Genomic DNA, 25,495 nt, shown 5'->3' with positions numbered 1-25,495 from the left:
CAGTAGTTTTGGCCTGAGGGCTCAGTAGTTGTGGCACATGGGGTTAGTTGCTGTGAGGCATATGGGATCTTCCTGAACCCAGGGATCTTCCAGGGATCGAACCAGTGTCCCCTGCGTTGGCAGGCAGATGCTTTACCACTGGACCACCAGGGAGGTCCCATAGTTACTCTTGACCAATTAAATCAGAAGGGTGGGACCCAGATATCAGTATTTTCAAGTTCCCCTGATAATTCCAACATGCAGCCACTGCCTTTGAGTGTCGTTCCCACACAGTTCTCAGCTGTTTCTTGTCTGGTGCTGGGTAGTTGTCTGTTGAAAATAGAGCTCTTTGACAAGTTCCTGAAGCATTAATAGCTAGCCTGCTGCTCTTTGGAGAAAAATCAATTTGTCTTCAGAACCATTTTCCCATCTTGAATAGTTAGGAAATCTCAAATGGTGAACAAAAAAATATCTGGGGAGGACTTGAGAATACTTTGAATTGTTAAGCCTCTCTTTTAGGAAAGTGGGAATCCTGGCAGGTCTGGTGAGATATCTGCTTTGGTTACTGTTGAAGTTCCCCATTCAGCTGCCAGGGCTTGCTTTTCTCCAGAGCCTCCATTTCTCCATAGACTGTCTTAGATTAGCAGATGTCACCCTTATTGGACTCAATATTCCCATTTTAGAATAAGTATTTTTAACCATCTTCAAATGAAACACAAATATAAAGCAATCAAAGCTCTAACTGTATTACAAAGGGTAAATAAATTCAGGTTACTTTATAATACAACTACATATTGAAATATGGAAATACTTGGGGGGAAATGGCAAATGTAATTTGGCAAATTTAAATGTAAATGGCAAATTTCAGGTAGTCTGCATATATATTCTATAAAGAATTTTTATTATGATAAATTTCAAACATATGCTAAAGTAGAGTGACTAAGACTGTGATATTTTGATTTATAATAAGAAACATATTTGGTCTTTGTCTCATTTCTGGTATTGATGTTGTTCAGTCGCTGTCATGTCCGAGTCTTTGCGCTCCCATGGACTGCAGTATGCCAGGCTTCCCTGTCATTCACTGTCTCCCGGAGTTTGCCCAAATTCATGTCCATATCTGTTATACAGCTCTTAAACCTCTTGGAATTTCTTAAGAGAGCATCAAAACTGATTAGAGGAATGAAACTTTTAGTCTTACTCCTCCCCCCACCTCTGGGTAGGACAGAGGGGCTGGAGTTTGAATCTGTTGGCAATGGCCAATGATCAGTCATGTCTATGTAATGCAGCCTCCATAGAAACCCAAAAGGATGAGGTTCAGAGAGATTTTGGGTTGGCGAACACACAGAGATTTGGTGAGTGGTGCATTCTGAGAGGGCATGCACGCTCTGTGACTTTCCCTCCCAGCTTGCCCCATACATCTCTTCCATCTGGCTGTTCTTGAACTACATGCTTTTATAATAAACCAGTAATCTAGTAAGTAATCTTTATTTTCTTGGGCTCCAGAATCACTGCAGATGGTGATTGCAGCCATGAAATTACAAGATGCTTGCTCCTTGAAAGAAAAGCTATGACAAACCTAGACAGCAGAGACATTACTTTGCCGACAAAGGTCCATCTAGTCAAAGCTATGGCTTTTCCAGTAGTCATGTTTGTATGTGAGAGTTGGACTGTAAAGTAAGTTGAACGCTGAAGAATTGATGCTTTTGAACTGTGGTGTTGGAGAAGACTCTTGAGAGTCCCTTGGACTGCAAGGAGATCAACCCAGTCCACCCTAAAGGAAATCAGCCCTGAATATTCATTGGAAGGACTGATGCTGAAGCTGAAGTTTCAACTTTGGCCACTTGATGAGGAAAGCTGACTCATAGGAAAAGAGCCTGATGCTTGGAAAGACTGAAGGCATGAGGAGAAGGGGACGACAGTGGACGAGATGGTTGGATGGCATCACTGACTCAATTGACATGTGTCTAAGCAAGCTCTGGGAGATGGTAAAGGACAGGGTGGTCTGACATGCTGCAGTCCATACGGTTGCAAAGAGTCAGACATGACTGAGCAACTGAACAACAATTACCTCAGACCACTGAATCAGAATCTGAGGTTGGGCCAGGAATTTGTGTTTTAATAATCTTTTGAGCTGATTTGTAGGTTCACTATAATTTGAGAACCACTGATCTATGTAACATTCCCCACCTGATTACTATTTCCCACCTTCACAGATTATTTAAGGCAAAGCCAGATAACATTCAGATATATTAAGTAAATTTATTATTAAAATTATTTTATTAAAAAACCCATAATCACATACCATTGTCAGCTAACAAAAGTTATAATTCCTAAATATCAGCAAATATTGAGTTTTACATTTTCTCAGATACTCATATGTCTTTTTATACTTGATTTGTGTGAAGCAGTTCAAACACTGCCTTAGGTTGATAAGTCTCTCAAATCTCTCTTAATCTATGATGATTTTTCTTCTTTTTCATTTCCTGCCATTTATTTGTTAAAGGAACTGGATCATTTGTGACAGAGTTTCCGACATTCAGGATTTTGCTGACTCTGCCCCCATGTTATTATTTTGTCACATTTCTTTTTCTTCTGTATTTACTGTAATCTAGCTGTTAGCTCTGGGCTTCCCTTGTGACTCAGCAGTAAAGAATTGCCTGCAATGCAGGAATCTCTGGTTTAATCCCTGGGTTGCGAAGGTCCCCTTGAGAAGAAAATGGCAACCCACTCCAGTATTCTTGCCTGAGAAATCCCATGAACAAAGGAGCCTGGTGGGCTACAGTCCATTGGTCACAAGAGTAGGACACAACTTAGCTACTAAACCACCAACTATTAGATCTAGAGGCTTGGATCATAGTCATGTTTGATTTTTTTTTTTTTGGTCAGGAGTATTTCACAGGTGGTGCTATGTCCTTCTTGTTGCATCACAGCAGAAAGCACATCAGTATCTGGCTGTTTTTCTTTTTCTGATGTAAAAGTTGACTAATGGGTTCAAATTTTGACAGCATGGTCTACCCTGTATCAATGTTTCTCAGTAGCCTTTCACCTAATGGTCTTAGCAGACACTGATGATCATGGCCTCTGCTCATTATTTCATTTAGAGATACAAAATGGAAATATTCTAATTTTTATATTTTTTCATTTATTACTTGAAATTAAAACTCTCTCTTCAAATATTTGGACAGGAAAGGCAATATAAGTGCTCAATTTAACTCCTTTTCTTTATAAACTAGTCTTCAAATGAATTTATACTCTAAGTTCCTACTTTTGAATATTATTATATACTTGCAGATTTTAATATATTTGACATTTTAAACTCACTTCAGTCATAAATCATTATGATGCTTAAATTGTCCTCTTTGGCCAGAAGAAAGCAAGAATGGAGGTGTAGGAGGCTAAGCACTGTCATCTCAATAAAAAGGTACAGTATGTTGCTCAATTCCTGAGTTTGTGCCAATTTTCAGATCTAGAATCTACTGACTATAAAGAAGTGTCTGGGTCCTTAGGAGAAAGACTCTGCAGCATTGTGTATACTATATTGTAATGATTTCTTCAGTCATTCCCCAAAGGGACCCAGGGTATTGACTTAAGCCATGTACAATGGGGAAAGGGTAGTGACCAGTCATTTCAAGGAGCTTTCGAGTGAGGCTCTAATTGCTTTGATAACTGGAGACCCAAAATGTCATCATCCCTCCTGTTAGAGCAGGAGATTACAGAAGCAGCTAATAGAGTCCTAGCTTAAGTCTGGTTTACAGAGAATTCACTGGGTCTGCAGACTTACCTGCTGGTCATTTCCCTGGTCCCTGAGTATGTAATTCCAATAGACATAATTAGCAGTTGAAGTACTACGTTGTTAGGCTGTTGGATAGGAGCTACCGTAGTGAAGAAGTCCAACTAGAGGCCTTTAAAATCATTCTTTGGCCCAGCTAAGATAATGAAAACTTACACTGTGTCCCAGAGGAGATGGTGGTATTTAGTGTTGCTCTGGATCCCACAGAGTGATGTAGACTACCACAGCAAGCTCAGCCAAGTAGTAGTCTCAATTCAAGCTGAGTAAGGCCTTAGGTACATGTTTGGAGAAGGCAATGGCAACCCACTCCAGTACTGTTGCCTGGAGAATCCCATGGACGGAGGAGCCTGGTAGGCTACAGTCCATGGGGTCGCTAAGAGTCGGACACGACTGATGCGACTTAGCAGCAGCAGCAGCAGCAGGTACATGTTATGTGACTATTGATTTGGTGAATGCATTTTTTTATATTCCAATCCAAACAAAAAAGGATTCCAATCCTTTTTTATATTCTAAAAAAAGGATAAGCAGTTTACATTGATGTGGAAGAGATAACTTATTTCCGGCTTCATCCAAGGACTGTTACCTCTTCTAGCCTCTATTTTAATACAGTCTGAAGGGATCTGGACTGTCTGGACACCCTGCAGAACATCACACTGATATATTACACCTATAATATACTGATGGGTAGAATGAGCAATAGGTGGCTTGTATCCTAGAGGCCTCAGTAAGATACATGCATCTACAGGGTAGGAGATAAACCTTAAGAAGGTTCAGGGATCTGCTACTTCCACAAGGTTTTTAGAGGTCCAGTAGGCATTGGCATGTGGAGATGTCCCCTCCACAGTGAAAAACAAGTTCCTGTATCTTGCAACTCCCACAGAAATGAAGTATGATGTCTGATGGGCCTCTTTGGGTTCTGGAAGCACAAATTGCACACCCAGGAGTACTGCTGTGGCTCACATCCTGGGTGACAGTTCTGTGCCATCTGGAACAGCAGTAGGCTCTGCAGCAGTCAGTGTGGAACACATAACAAGCCCAGCGGGAGATCACAATATGGGCCCCTGGGATTTCAGAGCCAGGTAATGCCATCTGCAGCAGAAGACTTTACTCAAGAAACAGTCCTGGCATGGTACCAGCCCCTAGTAGGGGCAGAAAGCTAGACTATGGGGCACCGAGTTATCATGGATCCGGAAGTGCCCATCACAAGCTGAGTTCTGTCAGACGTGCCCAGTCATAAAGTTGATGGGCCCAGCAGCAGTTCATCATAATACGGTGAAATGATGCATTCAGAATTAAACTCCAATAGGACCAAAAGGCAAGAGTAAACAACATGACCTAGTAGCCCAGACCCCCACATCACCCACTATGCTTGTACCAGCACCCCACCCTCAGGCTGTGTGGCCACATAGGGGGTCACATTTGACCAGCTGAGGGAGGAGAAAAAAACTCAAGCTTGATTATAATGGGTTGGCTTGGTATATGGGTGGGAGGTGAAAAATGGATGGCAGCATATTACACCCACATTCAGTCGTGACCCTAAAAGATAGTGGAGAGGAAAAAGCTTTCCAAAACTTTAAGCAGTGTAGATGGTTATTCACTTTGTGTGGAAGAAGTGACCCATGGTGAGAATTTATACAGATGCCTAGATTGGAGACAGGGAGGTCTGGAGTAGAGGCATGTTGTCAAACATATTTAGAGTGGGCATAAGAGTAAAGATTTTTGTATCTTATCTTCATTCTGACCAGAAAGCATTAACCATGGGAAAAGGAATGAAACAACCAAAGAGGTAAAATGATTCTACCAGTTGATGTCAGCCAAGTGTTATCATGGCCCACCCCAGAACTGGCACAATGGGCACATGAATGGAATGGCCATGTTTGTAGAGACAGAGGCTACTCAGCCCAGCAACATGAAATCCCACTTACCAAGGCCATTCGAGCTACTCCTGCCTTGGAAGGTCTAGCTGCCAGCAACAGAAACAAACACTGAGACCCCAGTATGGCACTATTATTTGAGGAGATAGAGCAGCGATTTGGTGGCAAGTCAACAATACTGAGCCCTTTCCCTTATAAAGTAACCACTGGTTCATCCTCCCTGGGATAAATGCCTACTCTGGGTATGGGTTTGCCTTTTTTGCCTGCAGAGCCTCAGGTGTATCACTATCCAGGAGCTTGCAGAAGACCAGATCCACTGGTATGAGATCCTACTCTACATAGCATCTAAAAAGGAACCACGTCACATTAAAGGTGATTTGAGTATGAACTCATGACCAAGACATCTATCTACTGTTTGTATCACCTGCTGCGCTATCCAGAAGCTGCCAGCCTGAAGGCATAGTACTGAAGAACTGAGTACTGAAGGCACAGCTGAGGTGCCACCTTAGAGGCAGTATTCTGCAAGGACAGAGGGCCAATATATAATTGAATCAGAGACCTCTGAATGGCACTGCTCCTTCAAATAGGAAGAATACATGGGTCCAGAGGACAGAACAGAAGTGGCCTCACTAAACATCTCAATGAGTCATTGGGTGACTTTGTGCTTCCTGTGACCACAACTCTGGGCTTTGCAGGTTTAGAAGTCTTGGTCCCCAGAAGGAGTGCATTTTTGCTAGGGAACACAAGAGTTCCATTTAACTAAAGGCTATGGTTACTCTTCGGGCACTTTGAACTCTTTGTGTCCAGGCCCCAGCAGGCAAGAAGAGAGTAACTGACCTAAATCAACAGGAAGAAGAGGGGTTGCTTTCATATAACAGGCAGGAAAAATACATGTGGACTGCATGTGAACCATGTGGAAGTTTATTGATACTTAATTGGAACTGTAAGGACATGTGCAGCAATCCCAGCCTGAGAAATGTCTAATTACCACTCAATATACATTTTCATTGAGAGCATTTGGGTCATACTCATGTAAGCCACTAAGACCTGTAGAGTGACAGGTAGAGAGTCATAAATTTTGAATCAGATGATGGAGGAGGAAGAGGAAGATGAGCAGTAGTTACATTCCTGAGACCAACTGAGTAACGGGGGTGTACCTTCTCCCAGTAACCTCCTTCTTGTAAGCTCTCGCTCCAGAAGAGAGATCTAGAGAAATTGTAGAGGAGCTGCTCCCAGAACATGGGTGGGGAAGTGGATCAGTGGGGATGCAAGGGGTGTTTCTGGTGGTTGTGGGATGCACTGCTCAGATTTTCCTTCAGGAGAGACTAGAAAGGAAGGAGTGAAGAAATCATGAAGTGTATAAAAATAGGTGCAAATGCTTCTAAAGCTACAGAAATGTTGGGAAATGATACTTATAAAGATGATGATGAAAATGAAGGAAACAGAAAGAAATCTTTTGACAAAATGCCTTTAGTAACAATTAAAAATAACATTAGTTCACCTCCAAAAGTCAAGGTACAAATTAAAAATAACTATGAAAATTCCTTCCAAGCCAGCCTCCTCAGAAGCAGATGCTAGCCAAATACACTAGTAAGACATTTGTTAATGGTGATATGAAGCTTTTCAAACAACAAAATAAATGTGACTCTTTGCCTATAAGTTAGGCAAAAGGTCACAGACCATCAACTAAGATTATTTTTATTTGTGATGCTACAACTGTGAACCCGATGAAGCTGACAATGAACTGGAACCCTCAAAGAGTCTTAACAGGAAACCAGAGGGGTCGATCTGTGATAAGATTATTGATACTGTAGGCCAGATAGTGCCATCTTTGTTAAATTCTGACGCTATTCCTCTTGGGGACAGTAAGCAAAATTTAAAAGATGCCAGCGGAGTTTCCCTAAAGTTCCCACAAGCCTTCTGAGCTCAAAATGTGAAACAAATTTGGGGCAACTTAGAAATGTAAATATTGTTGCAGCCTGGGAAGTGAATTCATCTTATTTTTCATACTGGATCTCAGCTCTCAAGTGTCTCTTGTGTCCCAAGACTTATTCTGTACCACACGTTAACCTGGCAAAAAAAAAAAAAGGGAAAGCATCAAAATATTCACCTTGGCATGTCTCATATGATCTTATTTATATCAACTTGTTTTCTTGTTTACAGGCAAAGGTTTCTAAGTAAAGTGTCATTTTTATTTCCTTTATAGAGACAGTGAGATACAGAGGGAGAGAAACTGCTGTGAATGTTATAGTTATCTGGCAGTCTTCTAGTGCTATACCTTGGGAATTCACCACAGCATTTATGTTATAGCCTCCTCCTCCCTGAACTGCTCCCCATCAAGACTGAGCACAGCTCTGGTGTTAGAGCCAGGCCACGCCCACCCAAATGGGGAGCCCTTCAAATGGTCAGTCTTTGTTTGGAGGCTCCTTATTGGTCTAGCCAAGACTTCCCAGAGCTGAATGGCAGCCCTTTCTTGTTTCATGGGTAGCAGAACTGCATCAGTCTGAGGGCACTCCTGGCCTCCTGCCTCCTCTTTGTTTTCTTAATAGCTATTTTCCCCAACAAATCTCTTGATGTCTACTTTTCCATGGACCTGAACTGACAAAAGTCACGTGTATTGTAGGATGTTTAGCATCCCTGGCCTTACCCACAAATGCTGGTGGCACTGTCCCCATTTTGAGGTAACTAATGACACCTTCACAGATTGCCAGAATGCTTCTACTGAGAACCACTCGAGAACATAGTCATCAAGATCACAAAAGTTGAGCTCGAAGAACTGTTCAGGTAAAACAATTATGAAACAGAAAAGTTTAATGATTTCCTCTGTTCCTTTTCTCCCTCTCCTACAGTGCCTTCACCTTCTTTTAATTTTTGAATTTCTCAATTGAAACTGATAAACTTGAATAGTGGGGTTTTAAAGACCAAAGAGGCTGTACAGCCACAGAATTTAGAAATAAGTTTAGGAAATGATCACCTTCTGAAACTGAAGCTAAAGAGAAAGATCAGTTATGATAGATGAAATTAGCTCCTGTGTAAGTAATCTGCTCTTGGAATTGGCTGCAAAAGTATTGCTTTTGTGATTATAATGCTTTCCAAGTTTCCATCAAGTCATAAGGATATCGTCTCAGGAAGACATTCTTGAAATGTGGAGGGACTGTGGAATAGTCAGTAGTAGGTAGCACCATCTGAAAAAGATCCACGAATTTTAGTGTAGTTGACAAGTCTGTAGCAGAGATCATTTTCACTTTTAATTCAATAAATATTCATCTAATTGTTTATTGCCTACTATGCCCCAAGTATTATATATTAAGCACAGAACATACAATAGTAAACAGAACATGATTTTTTTTGTTTTTGTTTGTTTGCAAAGTTGCTTCAGTCATGTCTGACTCTTTTCAACCCTGTGTACCATAGTTCGTCAAGCTCCTCTGTCCATGGGATTCTCCAGGAAAGAATACTTGAGTGGGTTGCCATGCTTTTCTCCAGGGAACCTTCCCCACCCAGGGATTGAAACCGGATCTCTTACATCTCCTGCATCGGCAGGCGGGTTCTTTACCACTAGCACCACCTGGAAAGCCCCATGGTCCTTCCCCTCAAAGAACTTATTATCTGGAGAATGCATTCTCAATGGGCAAAAAACCTTCCATATTACAGTGGTTTGTGGCCCTCCAGTACATAAACAGATATACAGGATATCTGTGGTTTAAGATCTCATAGGGGATGGGAGTATTAGTGTAAAAATGCCTAAAATGGCTTCAATAGGTCAATCATGAAACTAAGGTTAACCTGATGTAAAGGAGGAAAAAGAGAAAAAAATGAATAAGATGAAAGAAAACAAGAAGGAAAAGTAGCATGATGAAAGAGAAATAGGAAAGAAGAGATGAGAAAATAAGGTATGTGAGATTTTAAGAATACAAAAATAGTTCTGTCTGCCACTGAGCCATATGACATACAACTTCTTTTCATTGACATTCTGAAATACAAGCTTATTCCTCTACGTTATTTCTGGCTTTGGCAACAAAGCATTAAATGTGAAAAGCAATACTGGAATGCCTGCTTTTCATCAAAAGAATTCCCATATCCTAAATCACTCATTCTTAATCAAATATTCCACATGTCCTCACTTCTCTCATTTAAAATTTAAACTTATAAAACTATTTTCTATTAGGTTCCTAAGGACCCTGTTATTCCACTTATGTACATGTAATGTGAACTTTGTTAGCTCCATGATTATCAAAGCTTTCATTATTATAGCCATTCTTTCTTTATCTGCCATAGTAAACAAAGACATTGGTTGTCATTTGATAGCTTATCAAGCTTTTTTGTAGTTTGGATTTACCCCTCTGGACCGTATCCTTTTCTTTATTCTGAATATAGGTGCACCAAACAACTTTATGATTATTAGTTATATTTTTTGGATATCTTGATATAAGGAAGAAAGCAACCTTGCTAGCAGACATTGGTATTTCAGCTAACAGAATCATCTTTATTAGCACTTTAAAATATTTATGTGTATTTTATTGTGATATAATTAACATGGACTTCCCAGGTGGCTCAGTTGCAAAGAATCCACTGCCAAGCAGGAGACATAGGTTTGATCCTTGAATATTGAAGATCCCCTGGAGAAGGAATGGCAACCCACTCCAATAGTCTTGCCTGGAAAATCCCATGGACAGAGGCGCCTGGTGAGCTACAGTCTATGATGTTGGGAAAGATTTGGACACAAATGATCACGTACATGCGTGCAGCATTCCATTATCTGGATGTACCAGTTTATCAGTTCACCTGTTGAAGGATATCTTGATTGCTTCCAAATGTTAGCAATTATGAATAAAGCTGCTAAAACATATGTGTGCAGGTTTTAATGTGAACATAAGTTTCCCATTCTTTTGGATAAATACCAGGAAGTGCAATTGCTGGATCATATGGTAAGAGTTTGTTTTCTAAGAAACCGCCAAACTGTCCTCCAGTCTACCATTTTGCATTCCCATCAGCAATGAATGAGTTTCTGTTGTTCCACATCCTTGCCAACATTCGGTGTTAACAGAATTCTGAATTTTGGCCATTCTAATAGGTCTGTAGAAGTATTTCATTGTTCTAGTTTGCATTTCATGATGATTTATGATGTGGAACATCTTTTCATATACTTATTTGCCATCTGTTTATCTTCTTTGTTGAAGTGTCTGTTAAGGTTTTTGGCTGATTTTAAAATCAGATTATTTTCTTATTATCAAATTTTAAATGTTCTTTGTATATTTTGGATAATAGTCCTTTATCAGGTGCATCTTTTGTGAATGTTTTCTCCAGTCTGTGGCTTGTTTTCTAATTTTCTTGACATTGTCTTTTGCAGAGCATAGTTTTTCATTTTAATGAAGTCCAACTTATCAATTATCTCTTTCATGGATGATGTCTGGTGTTTTATCTGAAAAGGCATCACCAGTTACAAAATAAATGAATCATGGGGATGAAATGCATAGTATGGGGAATATACTCCAGAATATTGTACAGTGACAGATGGTAACTAGATTTATTATGGTGATCATTTTGTAATGTATAAAATACGGAATCACTATGTTGTGCATCTAGAACTAACACAAGTGTTGTAGGTTAATTATACTTAAAAATAAATATGAAAATAAAAACTTAAAAAGACATCACTATACCCAAAGTTATCTAGGTTTTCTCCTATGTCATCTTTTAGGAGTTTTATAGTTTTGTGTTTTACATTTAGGTCTGTGATTCAAGTTAATTTTTGTTAAGGGTATAAGGTTTGTGTCCAGAATCATATTTTTGCATGTGGATGTCCAGTTGTTCTAGCAGCATTTGTTTAAGTGACTATGTGCTCCATTGTGTTGCTTTTGCTTATTTGTCAAACATTGATTAAGTTTATGGGTGTCTGTTTCTGGGCTGCCTATTCTGTTGCCTATTGATCTATTTGTCTATTATTTTACTAATACCACAGCATCTCGATTACTGTAGCTTTAGTCCTTCAACTTTGTTCTCAGACATTTCATTTTGGTTTGATAACTGTATGTATACTTGTGTAACTGCAGCAAAATATAGATCCTTTGTGTTACTCCTGAAAGTTCTCTTGTATCTGCCTTGCCATTGTCCTCTGCAGCCAACTTCTGATGCCAGATTAGCATTGTCTTTCTTGGATTTCACATAAATAGAACCATACCGCATGCACTCTACTGTGCCTGGCTTCTTCTTTAAGATATCTGCGAGATTTATCCATGTTGTTAGGCATACTGGCAATTCGTTTTTATGGGTGTGTTGTAGTCTATTGTATGGGGCTTCCCAGGTGATGCTAGTGGTAAAGAATCTGCCTGCCAATGCAGGAGACATGAGACATCGGTTCAGAAAATGGCAACCCACTCCAGTATTCTTGCCTGGAGAGTCCCATGGGCAGAGGAGCCTGGTGGGCTACAGTCCATAGGGTCTCAGGGTCAAAGACATGACTGAAGCAACTTTGCATGCAAGCACATACATTCAATTGTATAAATATATGATTTGCTTATCTATGCTCCTGTTGATGTACATTTGGGTTGTTTCTAGTTTTTAGTTACTATGAATTAGGTTGCTTTAAACTTTTTTTTTTGTGAACATGTATTTTCATTTTTCTTTGATAACTATCTAAAACTGATACTGCTGGGTCATGAATAGGTTACATGAATATTTAACTATAAACAAACTGCCAAGAAGTTTTTTGAAGTGTTTTTACTATTATGCACTCATACCAGCAATGTATGAATCCTAGCTGGTTCAAATTCTAATATTTGTGTTATTATTAGACTTTGAGTTTAGTGCACGTAATGGAATCTCATGGAAAAAATGGAAAAAAATCATGGTTTTAATTTGCATTTCCCTAGTGATGCTAAACTGTACTCTGCTTTTTAGAGGTAAAAAGAAACTTATGTGCTATGGACAGATTTTCATATAGATTTACATCATCATTTTTAGCAGCTCAGGGGTTTTTCACTGTATGTAGGTACCATCATATATTTAACTACTGTCCTGGTGATGGTACTTACACTGTTTCTGCTGCTGCTGCTGCTAAGTCGCTTCAGTTGTGTCCGACTCTGTGCGACCCCATGGACTGCAGCCTACCAGGCTTCTCCATCCATGGGATTCTCCAGGCAAGAACACTGGAGTGGGTTGCCATTTCCTTCTCCAATGCATGAAAGTGGAAAGTGAAAGTGAAGTCGCTCAGTCGTGTCCGGCCTCATGGACTGCAGCCTACCAGGCTCCTCCATCCATGGGATTTTCCAGGCAAGAGTACTGGAGTGGGGTGCCATTGCCTTCTCCCTACACTGTTTCTAGAAGCACATATTATAAAAAGGGAGTGAGGAACATCCTTGTAAATGTTTTATTTTCTTTAGCGTGCATGACTAGAAAATGGGATTGCTGGGGCAACGGCTAATGCTTATGTTAAATTTTGATAAATATTGGTGTGCCAATTTCAATTTCACACCAGTAATGCATGACAGTAATTACATCCCCACTGCACTGTGTACACTGACAAAAAGGATGTTTGCAACTTGAACATCTTTTCATTTGTTAGATGTTTGTTTTTCTTGATTTAAGAAAGTCCTATTGATATCCTTTGCCAATGTTATTGTGTTGTTTTAAAATTGATATTCTATGACATTTTTGTGTATTAGGAATCTTTTTCCTTCTTTTTTCACATGATACACATTGATTTTCCATTGGTTATTATTTGTGTGTAGATTACAATCTTTATATGGTTAATTTTTATCATTTTTTTCTTTTATGGTTTCTAGTTCTTGCTTCATACTTAGAAAAGGGCTTTCTCAGGATTATTTTAGTTTCCTCAGTTTTCTTGTAGTATTTTTATGGTTTCATTCTTTACATTTAAATTCTTGATTCATCTGGTATTTAACAAATATAATAGTTGAATAGCCTTTCCCCAATGTTTAGTCGTTCCTCAGATAATCTTTTTCCCACTGACCAATGATTTGTAACATACAGTTTATTGATTCCACTGAGACTTCTGGAGTCAGACTGACTGACTTCATCAGTCACCAGTAAAGGCTCTGGGTAATGTTGTAAAATCAAGATAATAATAATTGCATCTATCTTACAGAGAGTGAAATAAGATAATCTGAAAAGGGACTCCAGTAGTTGACATGTAATTGCTCAGAGGATGTGAACTACTATTACTGATGTGTACACAGCAGTTCATTTATGGATTCTGTATTTGGTTCCCTATCTCCCACATCTATGTGATCCATTAACATCCATTACCCATCTCTCAGTTCCATCTAATGACTCCTCTTTCCTCATTTTCACAAAAAAGGTCCTAATTTCAGTTGCCTTTCTAATCATAACTAGAGCTCGAAAATGTTAACCTTGGGGAGGGGAGGGGATAAGCTGTGCTACACAGGGTCGTGACAATTAAAACCCAAGCTCGGCGGCATTGGAAGGGGAAGGCAGGCTGCCCATTCCTCCTACCTCCTGTTCTGAAAGGCTGAAGTCCTACCTTATTTCAGCCCTTGGCCTATAACTGACATTCTCAAAACCTAGAATTTGTCTTCCAACTCTAGTTTACCACCTAGAGACAAACCGTTCACAACGTTACCCCTGAACTTGAGCTGGTGACACGTTTTGAGATCTGGAGCGGGCGGCGAGGGGGACCGGCGCCTCGGCCCCGGTTCTGACCTGGCCGTTTCCTCCGGGCAGGCCGCGCCGGCTCCGCACTCGTGGGCGGAGGCCCCACGGCCGACGTAAGGCAGCGACTTCGAGACTCTAATCAGCACGGTTGGGCACGAAGGCAGGCGGCGGTGGCGCCAGGACCACCACCGGAGTCCTCAGACAGGAAAAAAGGGTACGAAGAGCGGGGCCGAGCGCACAATCGGGAAGCTGGAGGAAAGCCCCGGAGCAGCTGCGTGGGGAGGAGGCGAGGGAGCGCGGCTTCCCGCTCTACTGCGCGCTTCACTCTGGCTCCCTGAAGCAAGTGCCGGCCCGGACTGTGCTTTCCTTTCGCCTCTGGGGATCTTGGCGACCCCCAGAGGCCTCTCGGGGTGCCGCCCGAGCCTGGCGTTCCCGCGGTTCTCGGCCGCAACTCCCGCCTCGTGCCGCTCGTCTCCTCCCTCTAACGGCCTCCGGCCGCGGCCGGCGTCCGCGGCGAGGGTGACGTCGGCGTGGGGGCGGGACTTCCTGCTTCGCGCGCCCTTGGGTCCCGGTACCGAGTGCGCTCCGTGGGGTTTGCGGGGCGGCGGGCCCGGGGTGCCTTCCTGGCCCGACTTCGGCGCCGGCCTCGCACCCCTGAGAACGCCGGTCCGCCGAGGAGGAGCGGGGCTTTTTTCCATCGCCGCCCTCTCTGCCTTTGGAGCTCTCCCGGGGTACCCCACATTTCCCTAGGGTTGGGAGCCCGAGGGGCACGCTCGGCTGTCCGGCTCCTGCTCTTCAGCCTGTGCCACGAGCGGCAGCCGAGACCTCGTCAGACGTGACGGGCTGGGCCGGCAACCCGCGTGCGGGACCGCCTCCCGTAGCCCCAATGCCCCGGCGGGAAGAGAGCCGTGAGAGTGTCCGCCTGGCGAGTGCGGCCAGAACACGGTCACTGTTTGCTGTGTTGCAAGGACCGTGTGTGAGTCTGGTAGGTAACGCTTCTTGTCCGTGGCTTGGAATACTCATGGCTTTTTTCTTCACAACTTGCCTTTGAGTTCTTCTTTTGTTATTTTTCTCGTGGAGCAGTTGGAGAGGGTGTTAGAAAAGTAAGCTGGGAGAATGCTCTGTAGCCGATTGACTGCACGTCAAACTCTTTATGGGGCTTTTTGATGCGCTCCGGCGTGGTGCTTGTGTAGCCCGTTTGAAACCTGACTAAACGTGGGATACATCTAGTTTCGCTTGCGAAAAAAAATTATGCTGCCGTTTTCGTTGACCCTGAAGACAATTCTAGCAGTGATGTTGGCTGTCGTTAGAGATAACGTTAGAATATGTGAGTGCTGGGCTTTAATGGACATTTTGATATGCCCTTAATGTCCAAATTTTGACCAAAATAAACGGGCACTTGGCTTTTAAAATGCCCCAAGTATTTTAAAAATTTAAAAGCCTTTGGTCACAAAAGTTGTAATGATGAAACTGTCTCAGTAAAATGTTGAAGATGTCTAGGATAACAAGAAACTTGTTCATAGTTTCTCATATATAGTATATAGTTCATACTGTGTTCAGACTATGAGCATAAAATACTTGAGTAGATCTAAAACTGAGTAGGTTGTTAAAGCATTGCTTCTGTTACCAAGCAACATCTCTTGTAAACAAGTCTAATACTCAACTAGAATATAATTAAATGTGTGTATCCTACAATTATCTGGATTCAGAATTTTCTAAATTCAGGGGTTCAGTCTGTAGGTGGTTGCAGTTCATATTCACCTTTTGTATTGAGCTGCGATTTCAAACTCACTTTGTTTAGAATTATTAGATTGCTTTAGATTTCAGAGTTGTGTAGAACTCTCCAGAGAGTTAAAAATGAATTTGAGTTACACCTTTTGGTTTTTTTCGGGCATAGGAAGTCAGATGTTCCCCTTTGAGTATTTTCTAACCAGGTGAAGTGTGGTTATATTTAGAAATTTTATAAAGTAGTAGAGTAATACCAATTTAGGGTAACAGCACTGGGAGATTGAAACACTTACTGCCCACAGGTGGTTTTTAGACCTTGGTTTAGCCAATAATCTCACTGTTCTCCACTCGTTGAACCCTTAATGATATAATTTGTTTGGCAAGTAAGGTGTACCTGGGAGATACTGTGGATTTGGTTCCAGACCACTGCAGTAAAGCGAGTCACATAAATTTTTTGTTTTTATTTTTCAGTGCATATAAAAGTTGTGTTTACACTATACTGTAGTCTGTTAAGGGTGCAGTGTGCATTATGTCTAAAAATATACATATCTTAATTAAAAAAATAATTGCTAAAAAGTGTTGACCATTGTCTCACAGTGCGGAGTTGCCACAAACCTACAATATGTAAAAATATTGCACTGTTTGTGAGGTGCAATACCATGAAGCGCAATAAAATGAATTATGCTGGTAGGTAGTTTTTAGACCACTTTTGGGGTGGTATTGAATGCAGTAACCCGTCAAGTATGGGAAAAAGGTGGGAACACCTGAGACACTGTGAGAATGACTGACTTCTTTGAAGTCGGACTATTAGTGATGGGAGTTGGAACTTAAAGTTTTGTAATTTCCATCATGCCCTGACTATTTCAAAAATCTGTAGACTTTGTTTTAGTCCTTTCCCTCTTTCCTTTCCTGTATACTGATGTTGAAGTAATGAAATTGTTAAGAGTTGGGCAAGACAAGCAAAGGAGAAAAATCCAGAATGACTCATACATGTTGGTGTTATAAAATCCTTAGTAATCAGAAGTTAGCATTTTGTCATTGGAAGTTATAATTTAAGAAGCCTAGAAGAATGAAATCTTAACAGATAAGTGAATGGTCCAAGTTCTTTGTATATATGGTGTTTTCTAGGTGCTGTCTCTGCCTAAAGTAAATGAGTTTTATTTTAACTTTGTCATATGTAATGTATTAGGCTCAGCAAGTAATTTTCTTAAGTTGTCTAACCTGTGTAAAAATGTTCAGAAGTACTCTTTTCTGTTGACTGAAGTTCACGTTCCTTATCTGAACTCTTCAGAATTTCATCACACTCTGCCTTTTCAAGCTTATGTTGTTTATAGAAAAGCTATCCTCTGACCAGACCATCGTCTAAACCTACTATGTGCTTTCTCCTTTCCTTACCAGTCTTCATTCTTTCTCCCTACCTGACCTGATTTCTTTCCTTTCCTAAAATCTAAATAGTATACACTCTATAAAGTTCGACTCTGTAGGGAGGAAAAATTCTCTACCCAGGGTCTCTGGCTGGCCCTAATAATTAAATTGATATAGATTAACAGTAGAACAGCATGCAAGTTTAAAAAAAAATGTTTTTTTCATGTACACGGAGAATGAAGACTGGAAAAAGTGAGCAGAACAGGAAGCTTTTACAAATCTTCCTCGACTTACAGTGGTGTTATCTCCCCTATCATAAGCTGATGCGTTTAATATACCTAACCTACCCAATTACATCATACCTTAGTCTACCCTACCTTAAACATGCTCAGAGCACTTACATCATGTTAGATGATTGGGCAAAATCATCTAACATGCAGCCTGTTTTATAATAAAGTATTGATTATGTCATGTAACTTACTGAACTGTACTGAAAGTGAAAGATAGGATGGTTGTATGGGTCCAGAATGGTTGGAAGTGTATCAGTTCTTTACCTTCTTGATTGCTGGGAGCTGCAGCTCAGTGCTGCCAGCTGCCCAGAATCATGAGAGAAACGGCTGTACTGCATATCACAGGCTGGCAAAAAATCAAAGTTAAAAATTTGAAGTGCGGTTTCTGCTGAATGTGAATTGAAAGTGAAAGGTGAAAGTGTTAGTGGCTCAGGTGTGTCCAACTGTGACCCCATGGATTGTAGCCTGCCAGGCTCCTCTGTCCATGGAATTCTCCAGGCAACAGTCCTGGAGTGGGTGGCCATTTATTTCTCCAGGGGATCTTCCCGACCCAAGGATTGAACTCAGGTCTGCATTGCAGGCAGACTTTTTACCGTCTGAACCAGTGAATTGCTTTTGCACTATTGTGAAGTCAAAAAGGTCCTAAGTTAGAGATGGTGTATATCTTTTAGACAAAGAAACTAATTTGTGAAAAATTGACAAAGAGTTTTGGGCTAGGGGGGACAAATTCGAAAAATGACCAGGAAGATAACGGTTAGTTTAACAAGTTGGTACAAATTTCTTGGCTTTGATTTGTTCACTGTCCCCGGTGATAAGAATGTCTTCCTTCCTCCTGGTACAGGGAGGGCACCTTTCACATGGGAGTTTTATCTCCTGCCTTCTGGAAGAAAAAGGACGGTCTGAGTGCTCCTCTTTCATCTGCTGTTTCTCAGGTGCCTTTAACTCCGTCACTATACCAAAAGGGCAGATTTTGTGTAACACGTACTGCACTCCACCTCTGAAGTCCTGCAGAATATATTTATCAGTCCTGCTCACTTGAAACTTTATATTGTATTGTTATAACATTTCTATGTATCTCTTACCTTCCTGACTATAGATGATAAACTCTTTAGGGACAGAACATCAGCTCTCAGTAAACTGTATCCTTAGTCTTTTCCAAATAGGAGTTGCTGAATAAATGTTTATTAGAGATGAGGAATGTGTATTTGTACTCCTGTAGTGTAGTGCAAGTAAACGAAAATCTTTTGAGAGTAACTGAGGGAGAAAGGGCAACGATCAGCCCTAAGAAAGGGGATTAAAAAGAGTGGATTCAACTGGAATTGGAGGTAAAGTTTCTGTTCCTAGAAAGTATGAATAGTTGAGAATTTCCCATGACAGTATTAGCTGTAAGGACTCCCTCAGGAATGCTGGCACCATTTCCCTAGTGGTCTTTGGAGTTTGGTCAGTTTCCTAGTTCTTCTTTAGTAGAATCTGGGTTTAAAAAAAATAATTCCCCTACTTCCTTTCCTTCCTTTCCTCTTCCCTGCCCTCTTCCATTCCTCTCTTTCTGTTTCCTCATTTTGCCCCTTTCCATTTTACTTTTTACCTAGTAGAGACTTACTTTATGAAATTATGTTATTATTTTCATTTGGCCCTCATAAATTAACAGTTCTCTTAAGTTTTAGATTTTTCTATCAGGACTGCCTCTCTGGGTGCTGGAAAGATTACAGTCTCTGTAATCTAGCACTATTTTTTTTTTTTTTTTTTAAATAAAGTTTAACTGAGCTATAATCCAGAAAGAAATTAAAGCCACCAGTGTGGCTTGAAGTGTTCAGTTATTGTTTTCTGAATATTGTAACTTCACATCACTTTTGGGTTAAAATTCGTGGAGTTAGGAGGAACCTAACCTAGCTATTCTCTTTTGGAAAGTATTTATCACTCTCTTCAAATAAATTCTAGGTATTGTAATAGTTTTGCTGTAAATTTTGTATCTGATGCTTATGACAAAGAGTCATTTTAGTTAAAGGTATTAAAAAGTTGAGTCTCAGAGTCCTTTTATAAATCTTGGTTTGATTCAGTTGCTTCTTAGTGAGCTGGCTGTCTTAGCTTCTGAGTTGTTGCCCAGTAACACGATTGCAGTCGAGCATAGCAACCACTGGCAACGTTAGCTTTGGGCTACAGGGATTTTCCCAATGAAGTTGCAGTGCCTATCTCTAGTGTTCACATTCAGTCTGTTTTTCTCAACTGAATCACATTAAGGGAGACAAACTGAAATTACATATGATATAATTACTTTTTTTTTTTTTTAGTGCTGACAAATCATAACTTTCGTGTTTTCCACATAGAGATGCAAGATAAATATATATTGAATTGCATGTGAAGAACATGTGAAAAGACTGGTTCAATTAAAGATTATTCTAGACAGAAAAAAACTGGTAAATAATAATTAATATCAGAGTTCTCTACAACTGATAGAGCCAGCCAGAGCTGGAATGGATGAAGTTGAAATGGTTCTTCTTTAGATAACATTTTAATATTACTTCTAGAGGTTCATTGAGAGGGTAGATCAATAAGCATGAATTGTTAGGCACCCTGATTTTGTGGGAAGAGAATTATGACTCAGGCGACCATAGCTTGACTAAGTCACTTAACCTTTCTTGGCCTATTTTCTCACTTGAAAAAATAAATTCCCAAAGAATTCTTGAAGAAATTACATCTTTCCAATTTAAAGCAAATCTCATTTCTTCTGTTCATTGGTTTAGTCAATATTTGAGTGCCCATTATGTGTCTTTCACTGTGCTAGATACCAGAGTACCAGATTGTGAATAAGACATAGTCTCAAGCAGCTTTGGTGGGAGAAATGGATAATTATTTGTAATATAAATACAGTAAATAAATAAGGCTGTGTTCAAATGGCAACCCACTCCAGTATCTTTGCTTGGAAAATTCCATGGACGAAGGAGCCTGTACAGTCCATGGGGTCGCAAAGAGTCGGACACAGCTGAGCGACTTCTCTCACTGGGGGCACATAGGGAGGACAACTGACCAAAAACTGCAGTCATGATAACACTGTGATTGAGGAATGCCTCATTTGAATTATGTAAGAGTAATCTGAGAGTGGACAAAGAAATATTCAGCGTGGCCTGGAGGGAATTAATCAGACATAGAAAACAGGAGTTTCTCTGAATTGGAGAGATAGGGTCAGAAGTTGTCAGCCATGGTAGTAGGTAAGATCCTGGGTGTAGACAGGGGCTGGTGAACATCAGCATGTAGTGAGAAGGTGGAATAAAAGAATAGGGAGCAAAACCAGAGGAGGGTAGAGTTTTGAAATCCAAGGAGGGAATGTATATCACATTTATTTTATTGTTTAAATGGAAGTTGCTAGTCAAGAAACATAGTGTAACTATGTAAATGTAAACTCATGAATGCAAGATCATCTCTATAAAGCTCTGAAGTTGCAAATGGGGATAAGTCTTTGGTTAGCATCATATCAGAGATGAAGAAGTGCATGTTTTGGGGCCTGAATCCTGAGATTGAAAATTAAAATCTTGGCTCTACCACTTACACTACCTGCTTGGCTTTTTGGAAAAGTTATTTTAGGGTCCTCAAAAGGTCTAAAAAGAAGTTATTTTAGGGTCCTCAGTGTCTTCATGTGTAAAACGATTATTATTATTTTTTTGTATCTGCAAGAGTCACATGGGTTAAAAGATATATGTTGTAATGCTTGACTGAGTTACAGTGGGCACTTGTTAAATGTTAACTTTTATCCATTCCACTGTTACAGATTCTTCTAAACACTTTTCTGCCTGTTCTCCCCACTCCTCCACCCTCATCATAATCTTTTATCCCTCAAGATCCACCAGAAGTCCTGCCTTTTCCTTGATAACCTTTCTTTACAGATGGTAATTCCAAATTTTCTATAATGAAATGAACATGTTCTTGGTATCCCTTCGAACTTTCTTATCCTTTTATTATTAACTTTAGGAGATTTCATTAACTCACATATAAGAAGTCCGCAGATAGGTGATTCTAGGATTGTCAAATCAGTGGCTCAGAGACATCATTAAGAACCTGGATTCTTTGTTTTTTGCTTGGCTAATTGAACTTAGGCTTGATTATATAAGTCCAATCATCACATTTTCTAAAGTTCAAAAGACATAACTTCTCTACCCAATTGTAAGCATACAATTCAATGTTTTTTAGTACATTTGTAGAGTTGTACAGCCGTCATCACATTTTCATTAAACTCCCCCTACCCATTTTTCTCAGGCTTGTTTGCAGTCAATCCAATGCCTAACCTACTTCCACAAACCAATTACCTGCTTTCTCTATACATTGGTCTTTTCTCCTCATTTCATATAAATGGAATAAAAAATACATACATAAATGTCTTTTGTATCAGACCTCTTTCACTTAATATTTTTGAAGTTCATCTGTGTAGCATATATCAGTATTTTGTTCTTTTTTTATTGTTTTCATATAAATGTTCACATTCATTCATCAGTTGATGGATGTTTTGGATTGTTTTCATTTTTCAACTATTGTGAATAACGCTTCCATGAAGGTTTGCGTGAACGTTTGGGTGAACACATGTTTTCATTTCTCTTGGATAGAGTCCTTGGAGTGGAATTGCTGAGACATATGGTAAGCTTATAGGGTATATTTGGTGTTTGTCCCTAATTGCTGACACAGAGCTCCTAAAACCTTTGGAATTTCCTGAGTGATATCCTTTTGTTACTCTTTTCTTAATATATACATATATTATTGAAGTATAGTTGACTTACAGTGTTGCAGGTGAACAGCAAGGTGATTCATTTACACACATATATAATTTTTGAAATTATTTTCCATTATAGGTTACTATAAGGTATTGACTGTAGTCCCCTGTGCTATACAGTAAACCTTTGTTGCTTTGTTGTTCAGTCGCTAAGTCATGTCCAACTCTTTCCAGTTCTGTGAACTGCAGCATGCCAGGCTTTCTTGTCCTTCACTTTCTCCCTGCATTTCTCAAACTCATGTCCATTGAGTCAGTTATGCCGTCCAACCATCTCGTCGTCTGTCACTCCCTTCTCCTCTTTCCCTCAGTCTTTGCCAGCATCAGGATCTTTTCCAGGGAATTGGCTCTTTGCATTAGGTAGCCGAAGTATTGGAGCTTCAGCATCAGTCCTTCCATTGAATATTCAGGGTTGATTTCCTTTAGGATGGATTGGTTTGATCTCCTTGCAGTCCAAGGAACTCTCAAGAGTCTTCTCTAACACCACAGTTTGAAAGCATTAGTTCTTTGGTGTTCAGCCTATGGTCCAACTCTCACATCCATACATGATTACTGGAAAAACCATAGCTTTGACTATATGGACCTTTGTCAGCAAAGTGATGTCTCTGTTTTTTAATACACTGTCTAGGTTTGTCATAGCTTTTCTTCCAGGGAGCAAGCATCTTTTAATTTCTTGGCTGCATTCACTATCCATGTTGATTTTGGAGCCCAAGAAAATAAACTCTGTCACTGTTTCCACTTTTCTGCCATCTGTTTGCCACAAAGTGATGGGACCATGATCTAAGTTTTTTGAATGTGGAGTTGCAAGCTAGCTTTTTCACTCTCTTCTTTTACCTTCATCAAGAGACTCTTCAGTTCTTCTTCATTTTCTGCCGTAAGTGTGGTGTCACCTGTACATCTGAGGTTCTTGGTATTTCTCCTCGTAGTCTTGATTGCAGTTTGAACTTCATCCAGCCCGACATTTTGCATGATGTATTCTGAGTATAAGCTAAATAAGCATGGTGACAGTATACAGCCTTGTTGTACACCTTTCCCAGTTTTGAACCAGCCCATTGTTCATGTCCAGTACAATCAGCTGCTTCTTGACGCACATACAGGTTTCTCAGGAGGCAGGTAAGGTGGTCTAGTAATTCCACCTCTTTAAGGATTCTCCACAGTTTGTTGTGATCCACACAGTTTGTTGTTTGTTGCATATCAATTTTTTTTTTTTTTTAGTTAGAAATCTAGCATTCTATTCATACTGAATCAAACAAATGGAATAATAATGTCATAAATTTTTTAGTTAGGCAAAAATTCATGTTTTCTAAAATATGTTATACAGATTATATTTATGTATACAAAAGCTTTTCTATTATACTTGATAAAGGCGTGAGAAAGAACATAAAAAAAAAAGATGGAGAAATTGCAAAAAAAAACTAAATGAAATGGAAGCACTGAATATGAAATAGAAAAAGTGAAACAAACTAGATAAAAGTAAAAGATCATCATATAGTCTAGTTGTTTTTAAACATGGCTGCTCCTTAGACACGTATCTATCTGGAGCTTTGGTGAAAAAGCAATTCCTCAGCATTTGTATTTTTCAAAAAATTCCAAAATAATTCTCATATGCATCTGCATTTTAGAAAATGATTACAGGTTTTTCTATTAAATGGTAGTTTTGGTGATACAGAGTTCTGTATTACTTTTCTGTTGACCAATCATGATACAGTGGTATTGCGTGAGTAATAGTTAATATAGTCATAATAGTGAAAGATGTTTATCAGTTTTCATACTCAAGAGCCAGACAAAAAATAAAAGATAATTAAAATTGTAAGCCATGATGGGAACATGATTAACCTAACAGTATAAAATAATTACATACAATTTGGGGTGTCAAGCAGAGTGATGTGGTAAGTAGAAGTGCATACGTGCACAGGTTTTCATCTGCCCAGCCAGTCTGTGTCTTTTGGTTGGTGCATTTAATCCGTTTACATTTAAGGTGATTATCAATGTATATGATCCTATTACTGTTTGCTTAATTGTTTTGTGTTTACTTTCTGTAGGTCTTCTCCTTGTCTTTTGTTTTCTATTTAGAAATATTCCTTTAGCATTTGTTGTAAAGCTGGTTTGGTGGTGCTGAATTCTCTAAGCTTCTGCTTGTCTGGGAAACTTTTGATTTCTTCATCAATGGGTAAAGTGTTTGTGGTTGTAGGTTCTTTCCTTTCATCACTTTAAATGTATCATGCTTTTCCCTTCTGGCTTGTAGAGTTTCTGTTGAGAAATCGGCTGATAGCCTGATGGGTGGTCCCATTTATGTTATTTGTCATTTTTCCATTGTTGCTTGTAATATTTTATCTTTGTCTTTAATTTTTGTCAGTTTGATTATTATCTGTCTTGGTGTGTTCTTCCTTGCATTTATCCTGCCTGGGACTCTCTGCTTCCTGGACTTAGTTGACTATTTCCTTTCCCATGTTAGGGAAATTTTCAGCTATTCTCTCTTCAAATATTTTCTCAGGTTCTTTTTGTCTCTCTTCTCCTTCTGGAACCCCTATGGTGCATTTAATGTTGTCCCAGAGGTCTCTTAGACTGTCTTAATTGCTTTTCTTTCTTTTTTCTATGTTCTGCAGAAGTGATTTCCACCATTTTGTCCTCCAGGTCATTTATCTGTTCTTCTGCTATTGATTCCTTCTAGAGTATTATTCATCTCTGTTTGTTTGTTCTTTGGTTCTTGCAGGTCTTTGGTAAACATTTCTAGCATCTTCTCCATTGTTTTCTCAAGATACTGGCTCATCCTCACTATCATTATTCTGAATTTTTTTCTGGAAGGTTGCCTGTCTCCACTTGAGTTAGTTGTTTTTCTGTCCATTCATCTGGGACATAACTTTCTGCTTTTTATCCTGATTAACTTTCTGTAGTGTGGTTTTGTTTTAGCCACTGTGGGATTGTGGTCCTTCTTCCTTCTTCTGTCTGCCCTCTGATGGAGGCGGCTAAGAGGCTTGTGTAAGCTTCCTGATGGGAGGGACTGCTGCTGCTGCTGCTGCTAAGTCACTTCAGTTGTGTCCGACTCCGTGCGACCCCATAGACAGCAGCACAGCAGGCTCCG

At 39.9% G+C, this 25,495-nt stretch overlaps 1 protein-coding gene and 1 long non-coding RNA gene across 5 annotated transcripts in view; one reads left to right on the top strand and one right to left on the bottom strand.

Moving 5' to 3' along the window:
* Nucleotides 1–7,095: 7,095 nt before the first annotated feature.
* Nucleotides 7,096–14,808, bottom strand: LOC133247238 (uncharacterized). Its single transcript, XR_009736338.1, has 4 exons — nucleotides 14,326–14,808; nucleotides 8,618–8,828; nucleotides 8,291–8,419; nucleotides 7,096–7,713 (listed from the first exon to the last, which is right to left on the bottom strand). It is a non-coding gene; the product is annotated as an uncharacterized LOC133247238 (long non-coding RNA).
* An 11-nt stretch (nucleotides 14,809–14,819) lies between these two features.
* The window catches only part of CEP83 (centrosomal protein 83), a 168,223-nt gene continuing 157,547 nt past the window's right edge, over nucleotides 14,820–25,495 (top strand). For all 4 annotated transcript variants that reach the window (XR_009736336.1, XR_009736337.1, XR_009736335.1 and 1 more), the window contains exon 1: nucleotides 14,820–15,262. The gene's annotated coding sequence lies outside the window, so the exon portion shown is untranslated. The remainder of the gene's footprint in view (nucleotides 15,263–25,495) is intronic.

Source organism: Bos javanicus, chromosome 5 (genome assembly GCF_032452875.1).
Source record: "Bos javanicus breed banteng chromosome 5, ARS-OSU_banteng_1.0, whole genome shotgun sequence".
Taxonomy (NCBI): domain Eukaryota; kingdom Metazoa; phylum Chordata; class Mammalia; order Artiodactyla; family Bovidae; genus Bos; species Bos javanicus.
The sequence above is the reverse complement of the archived record's forward strand: the minus strand, read 5'-3'. Positions and strand labels throughout refer to the sequence as shown.